Genomic DNA, 7,877 nt, shown 5'->3' on the forward strand with positions numbered 1-7,877 from the left:
CTCAGGAGGGAAAGCTCGTCTTGTAGGCAGTTTACAACAGTGGACAAAGCATGGTAGCTCAGAGTGATGGTCCCAGCAGAGGCAGGGAGGGGCAGGGCTGCAGGAGAGCTGCCAGCCAGGGGTTTTCTGTCTCACAAAGAAAGGAGCAAAAGCCAGTGTGCTTGTCCTTTTCCACACTCCAACTCAGTGGCTGAGCTGAAGTGAAAGCCGCTGTGCTGTGCACCCAGACCCTCCGACAGGTTGCTCTCTACCCCGACTGCATCGCACATTTGAACACTCTTGGTGAATATAAGGGAGTTTTAATTAAAAGCCAAAGCCCAGGATCTACCCTACAAATTAAGTCACAATCACTGTGCTGGGACCTAGTGCCCATTGTGTCCAGAAGGCTCCATCCTGTGCAGGAGCTGAGAATCATAAACGAACAGGGGCTTGGTTCAATCCTGCAGCTCACGCTTGCTAGCCCAGCACTCTGCATCCCACTGAACATGGCTGAGTGCTTTGTCACAGAATCGTGGGCATCACCTGTGTTGAATTAAATAAAACCCTTGCCTGCACACAGGACTGGGATCACGGGCATGAAGCATGGATGCTGTCCTCTGAGGAACACAAAGCCTGTGTTTTCATGTAGCTTGGGCTAGCCCCAAACCAGTATGTAGTAGACAATGACCTTGAACTTTTAATTCTCGCGCTTCTACCCTCTGAATAAGTGCTGACATCATAGGCATGTGACCCCTTTTTATGCAGTCTTGGGAATTGAACCTAGGGCTAAGCAAAGATTCTACCAACTGCACTACATCCTCAGACCCAAAACCCCTGTTTTCACGCTCAGTGGTTGCCGTCTTGAAATTCCTAATAACTTTTGAGCATGGAGTCTGTATTTCCCTTTGGTTGTGCCTACATAACCGAGGTTGCATTCTAGGTCTAGGTGCAAAGAAGAGAGATGAAAGGAAAAGTGGACTTGGGGAGCCCACAGTCTGGATATCACCCAGAGAGGCAGAGTTGACCATCCCAGAAACTTCTGGTCTACCAGCAACTGACCAGGTGCATTCATTAGCTGGCTGTGTGCTGAGCTGGCTACTGACAGAGGACAAGACCCAGGTCATGAAATGAGAATTCCACTGAGGTGTCAGCATGATTAAGCTGATAATAGAAAGGAAATCTGACCGGAAATAATATGGATGTCCAGTGGGCAGAAGGACAGAGCTAAACCACAGAGTAAGTGCACCTTGGAAGATGATCTGTGAGCTCAGGCCCGGCCCTGGGCTGCACATGAAGCCCCAAAGCCCCTGTTCCCACCCCTGCCCACCCATTCTGCTGCCCCTTCCATTGCTAAGACTCCCACTCTGATGAAGACCAGCTCATCAGCCGTTGATAGACAGCTGCCATTCACCAAGGGTTTTCTGCTGCTCTGCTTCAGAAGGAGCCATCTCAAGTCCTTCCCAGCAGGGCTGTTCATCGGCCCATTTCACAGATGAGGACCCAGAGTATCAGAAACCCTTTGCAGCTGTCCCTACAGTGACAAGGGCAGTCGCCAGGAGATAGAATGTGAATCAGGTGTTTGCTTTTTGAAATCTGGGTTTAACCTTGGGCAAGGGCTGCACAGCTGAATGTTGTCCGTCAGGCAGCACACACGGAGCTCATTCATATGAGCTGATCACTCAGCTCATGTGGACCCATGCACAAATCCAGATCACTCACCACTCTGTAAATCAGCATGCTGGGCAAACAGTTCCCTTAAGGACAAAGAAATGCAGAACAAATAAGCCAAACCCTCTCTGGCGAGAGCGTTGTGGAATCAAAGTCCTTGCCTCCCCCTGGGCCAGCCTGCTTGACAAATGAGCTAGCTGGCCTGGTCAGGGCACCCTGCGGAAGGAGAAGCAGACAGCTGCCCTCTGGGTAATGAATCTAGCAAGACTGTGGCTGCCTGCCTAAGAATAAAGTTGGGGCAAGGTACAGGGCAAGCGTGGGTTCCCGGGGAACTGCACGCCAGGCTTGCAGCCTGCCCCCCCCCCGCAGCCTGCGCACCTGGCAGCTGGGCGCTGTGTTTCTGGCACACAGCCACAGACAGCGCTGTATGCCAGCATCCTGGGCTCCCCATCAAGTACCACAGCTTCTTCATCCTCAGTGGAAATGTACCGCTTCCCTAAGCTGTTACATGGAAAGTTTCATGGTCATTGCTTCACAGAAGCCTCAAAAAGCACACATCCCACAGCGATTCTAAGCCATCTAGCCTTTCATCATTTTTTTAAAGTCTGTGGGTGGAGGGGAAAAAAGACTCATGAGGTCCCTGAGTGATGACTCATGCAAACAGAATGACAAGGCAGTTTCTGAGCAGATGGGGGGACAGGACTCTTGGCAAGCGCTGCCCTGGGCTCTTACATCCGTTCATTCATTCCTTCTCCACTCATTCATGCATTCAGCTGAGTGTTCCCAATGCCAGCTGGGCCCTCTGGCAGGCCCCTGGGGGCTGTTACCCACGCAGGGAAGGTGACAGGGCCAGCATGGCCTACGCATGACCTGGAGGAAGCAGAATGAATGAAAACAAGCAAGCAGGAAGTGAGTGGCAGATGGCAGAGGGCCTGGGGTCCCCTGGAGAGGCGTAGGCATCGAATCTGGGAAAGATGGCGACTACCAGCCTGTGCAGGGAGACTCGAGATTGGATGTATCTCTGTTCCAGGCTGAGAGGAGTCAGGGAGGAGAACACACTGCAGTCTTGGCGCAGGGTGCTGGAGCAGACGATGTGAGAAGAAGGGCCGCAGCCAGGGACTCGTCATTTTGGGTTCCGGGTACTGATAAATATTGTTCTACATTAGGCATCCCTCCACAACCCAGTAGGCTTGTCGGACAAGCCTCCCTGGTTGGTTCTGGTGGTGGCAGTCACACCAAGCCACAGCCGTTCCCCATCCAGTAACCGGGATGAAGCTGCCATCTCTTCTTGCCACCAGAAAGAACACTGGGAGGAGAGTCTATCCTGGACACGTGACTGCCGCTGTGTGCTCACCAAGCCCAGGCCTCCTAACAGGAGGAAGGTGTGTGTGGCCAGCACTTGTTCTCCGAGTGACCCTTGTTCACAGTAAAGATAGTCTGTTCGCAGATCATGTCTTGTGCTGAGAAGTCTCAGCGGCTTTGGGAGCTCATCATTCTAGGCTGATCAGAATGGAAATAGAAATCGGAACCAGGGAACGTACAGAAGTCTCAGGCCACGCACATATGGTGGCTTTCACCAGGCAACAGACAACTGTCTGCACACTGAGTTACGCTGGAGCACAGAGCAAAGCAGCTCACACTCTAGATGCTGAACCAGCCAACTAGCAGCACCACGGTGACCCTCTGCAGCCCGCTGTGGCCCGGGACAGCTGTGGAGGAGGCCTAGCCCTCAATAAGAAGCCCTCTGCAGACACTGTGGGGCTTTGGCTTCTGTGGCTTTTCAAGTTTAACCGCCTGGTTCTCAGACGGGACCACATAGATGACCACGTGGCTCAGGAAAGCTGAAAGGCTGACTGCCCAGGAAGCTATGTTCAGTGAATTCTATGCTCCCTTAAAGCAACTGGTCTCCTGAACTGGGTTATTCCCATATGAGAAGGCTCGTTGATAGGACCCAGGCTTTGAGTCAAGTTTTTATCAGGATCTGCCCCAAGCAGGCAGCCGGGCCGGTCAAGTAACAGTCCCCAAAGAAGGCCTAACCCTTCCACTTCATGTGACTTTACTACAAAAAGGGCCTTTGCAGATCCCAAAATGAGGCTGTTCAGCTTTCCCTAACTCTACGGACAGTGTCTTTCTTAGAGCCGTAAACACAGAAGTCAAGGTCCCAGAAAGGTGGAGCGGAGACTAGAGTGAGGCCGTCACACATCCAGGGATGCCCAGAGCCACCAGAAGCTGTGAGGTAGAAGGATGGCCCTCCCGGGATCAGCAGGAGGAAACGTGGGCCTGCTCATGCCATCTGTGCTCCAACCACGAACGTGAGACAGCAAGTTCCTGTTGCCCAAAGCTGGCCCGTACGTGGGACTTAGGCCCAGCAACCCTGGAGTCCTGTCTGTTTCTGCCGTACTGTAACAGAACACCCGAGGCGGGGTACGTTGCTAGAAAACAAAAAAGAGTTTGACACAACTCTGGAATCAGAGAAGTCAAAGGCTTTGTAGCAGACTTAATCGTCTGGCGTAGACCACTGTCTGCTTCCAAAATGGCTCAGGGCTGTGTTCTCTAGGGCAGGAGGAACATAGCAGGCGCAGAGATGGTGGAAGTGCACGGAGCACCGAGCGAAGCCCTGTGCACACTCACCTGGAAAGGAGCCCTCGTGGCCTAAAGCCCAGTGAAGTTTCAACGCTTCTATTTTGGAGGGGCTTACTTATTCAGACCGCGGCATCCATGATCCCTCCATGTTAGACCCCCGAGACGCACATGCGCTTCCCCAAAGTGCAAGGTAGTAAAAGGTGTCACATCAAGCTACAGCCGTGGCAGTTTTCTTCTGCAGCAGTAGGCTGGTGAGGCCCCCAGAGAGTAACTTCAGGCTGAGAAGCAGTGGTTGGAAGTTTCCAGAAGGTTTTTCTGAGCAGCCACCAAGATGGCAGAAGGAGAAGGGGAAGGAGAAGTGAGCCTCCCCCAGGTTAACCTACCATGCAGGAATTCGGCTGTGCAGGGACCCCCCCAGAGGCAGCATCTGAACAGGGGCCTGCGGTGGAGCCAAGAAGGAGCCTCCACCCAGGAGAAGCCCAGGATGGTAGAGACCCACCCGGGCAGCAGGACCATGCTGCCTGACGGTGGGCGAAGACAATGACAAGAACTTCCACCAGGTAAGATCAAACCAGAGACGGTCAGCCACTACCTGATGTGTTCTCCAGCACCCACAAGCCCTCGGAGCATGCCGGCCCAGTGTCCGTATCACCCCCTCCCGATGCTTCACCCCCTCAATAGCCAGTAAAGACTGGGTTAGTCCTGGGGGGCGGGGGTTTCCAGAAGGAGATCAGCAAAGATTTAGAGCTTTGTGGCCTTTGAACACAGCAAACAGCTTAATATCCGTTTGCAGCTCCAGCTTTGGGAGCAGGGCCATGGAGGGGACTGAAGAGCAGAGAACAGGAGACCCCGAGTTCTGGGCCAGCCACCAGAAGCCACAGGCACACACTTTTTTCTGGGAAGCCCCACGGCTCTGCCTCCTCCTGTTGCAGCCATGGCGAGGGCAGTGCTGGCAGCTGCCTTTGCTAGGAGACTCTGCCTCCTGGAGCATGCCCGGTAGAGGCTTCAAAAGTAACATACTCCCCTTGGGATACAAAATAAATAACCTGTGATTAATATAAAAAAATAAAATCCCCCCCCCAAAAAATAACATACTCCCGCAGGTTCTCCCAAAAGAAATTCAAGCTTATCCAAACGCTTCTTCCAAAAACATTTTATTCGGACTACAGTGGCAAGAAACAAGCAGGAAGCACTCAGAATACCTTGAGTAACTGGCTGGAGTGGCGTGGGTCTGTGTGCCAGGAGCCCCACATGACACGTGGCATTTGTCCAAGGCCTTCCCTGGGCTGGGAGAGGCCTTACCTATAATTCTGGTGTGACCACTGAGGGTGCCAGAGAAGGGAGCCTGGCTGGGGAGGGTCCTCCTGGAGAAGGCCAGACACCGACTCTCCCCCTCCCTCCCTCCCTCCCTCCCTCCCTCCTTCCCTCCTTCCCTTCTTCCCTCCTTCCCTCCCTCCCTCCTTCCCTTTCTCCCTCTCTCCCTTCCTCTACCTTTCTATTCTCTCTCCCTTCTACTTTCTACCCTCTCCTCTCCCTCCTTTCCTCCTCTTCCTTCTCTCTCGCCTCTTTCCTCCTCTGACCCTCACTTCTCTCTGTCCTCTCCCCCTCCCTCCCTCCACCCCTCTCTCTCTCCCTCCCTCCTTCCCCCATCTTCCCTCTCTCTCTAGCTCTGTGCCTGGAGACAAAGGTAGCTTTCCTTCCCAACTACAGAGCACATTGCCTGAGACAGACGCAATGAAATCACCAGGAGTTGGGGGGGGTGAGCCCCAAAGAGGGACCTTGAAATCACCAGAAAGATGGTCCTTCTGGGTCACCAGAGCCACATACAGACCTTGTCACTATCTGTGTTGTTGTTGCTGAATTGCTAACTAGGTTTGAATAGCACCTTCTCCTAAGTTCAGCAGGCCCACTCATGAACTGCGAGTGTTCCATTACACCTTCGCAGCCACACAGAGCAGCCCCATGGTGCTGTGCTTGGAGCATGTTCCCTAATGGTTCATGTATCGCGGACTTAAGCCTCTGTTACACACAGCACTGGTACCTAGCATTCAGTACTGGGAATAACACCGGTATGAGATGAAGCCCGAGATGGCGGCTTCCCTGGCTCTGTGAAAGAAGACAGTTAGCCATGCAGCTCTGTGGTCAAGAACCCGCTGGGGTGCACAAAGCTTTAATTCCCAGCACCTCCCAAAAAATAATAATTAATTAAATTAAAAGTAATAAATGTGGGTCGGTGAGATGGCTCCGCAGGTAAAGGGCTTGCCGCCAGGACTCACGGGCGGACTTCAGTCCCAGGTGCGCACGGCAGAAGGAGCCAGCCAGTTCCCCCGAGGAGCCCTCTGACCTCCCGCACATTGTGGCACATGTGCGCTCGCACACAGGTAGAACTGAAGTTTAAAAGTAATACTAATAAGCTCCAGAGCTACCGGTCGAAGGGTGAGAGAGACAAGCTAGCACACGGGCTCTTCTGGGCATCACAGGTTGTAGCACTGCAGGGGCTTCACGGGAGAGCTGTCTGCAGTGCCGCTCAGCCCCCAGCTGCCGCACCGCACATTCCTATCCTCTAAAGCCACCTCAGCTCAAGCAAGCGTGACACAGAAGATGAACCAGACACTTTCTGCAGAGCTAAACTCAAGTCTTGTCAGTTCTGTCCCAAACAGCGGATCCAGGAGATGGGGAGTGTAAGCTGCTGTTCCCTCCTTCCCTTCACCGTCTCTAGCCCCTCTTCTCCCTCCATGCTCGCTCAGCATCCAGCTGTGGAATGCAGGTCATGAGCCAGGAGGCACAACACAGCGAAGCTTTCAAGCAACAGCCGCACATCTTGTAAGCTGCAGAAAACCAACCCATCTGTGATTAACGGGAGGCCGGTTTCATGCCTGCCTCCCTCCACAGTCACGCAAAGTTCACCTAGAGAAAACTCACAGCCCAGCTGTGCATGCTGACACAGCCTTGTGACGGTGGGTGCTAATGGGGAAGTTACGCTGGGCGGAGACCCCAGCCACTAGCTTGGCCCCCTCCATGACTGGCCTGTGTAGGAGACGTGTGGCCCCGGAGAGCCCTGGTTTGGTGGGTTTGAGTGTGTGAGGACTCGAGCTTGCCATGCCCCCTTCTCCACCTTCATTTGCTTCCCACAAACAACTACCAACTTAGAAGCTGCAGAACAACACGTTTAGCTGAGCCTTTCCTTGGAGGGAAGACGCTGCCAGGGCAGCCTGAAGGCTTCGAGGAGGCAGCATCTTCTGCAGGCTGGAGGACAGGCTTGTTCTTTGCTTCTTCCGTCTGGGTTCTGGAGGCCCGTTTCCTCTGCTCAGGCCTTGTCCTCCCTTGTTCTGTTCTCACTGTTCCTGACCTTTCCTTTCCTGGCTGACCCCGCTGCCTCCCTCCTGTAATGTCCTTGGAATTGCGCCTGGCCCTCCAGGGGATCTAGGCCAGGGTCCTTCACAGAGTCACAACTGTCAAGTGACATTTCAGAGCTTCTAGGAATTGGGACCTGGACATCTGGGGACCTTCACTCTGTTTGCCATATCACCCCATCATGTCTTGTGACCCACTGGAATGAACCCCTCAAGTCACTCATCCCGCACACATATGAATTTCCCAAGCAAGCAGCATGCATGACCCCTCCCCAGGCAGCATGCATGACCCCC

Source organism: Psammomys obesus, unplaced genomic scaffold, assembly GCF_907164565.1.
Source record: "Psammomys obesus unplaced genomic scaffold, mPsaObe1.curated_primary_1811, whole genome shotgun sequence".
Taxonomy (NCBI): domain Eukaryota; kingdom Metazoa; phylum Chordata; class Mammalia; order Rodentia; family Muridae; genus Psammomys; species Psammomys obesus.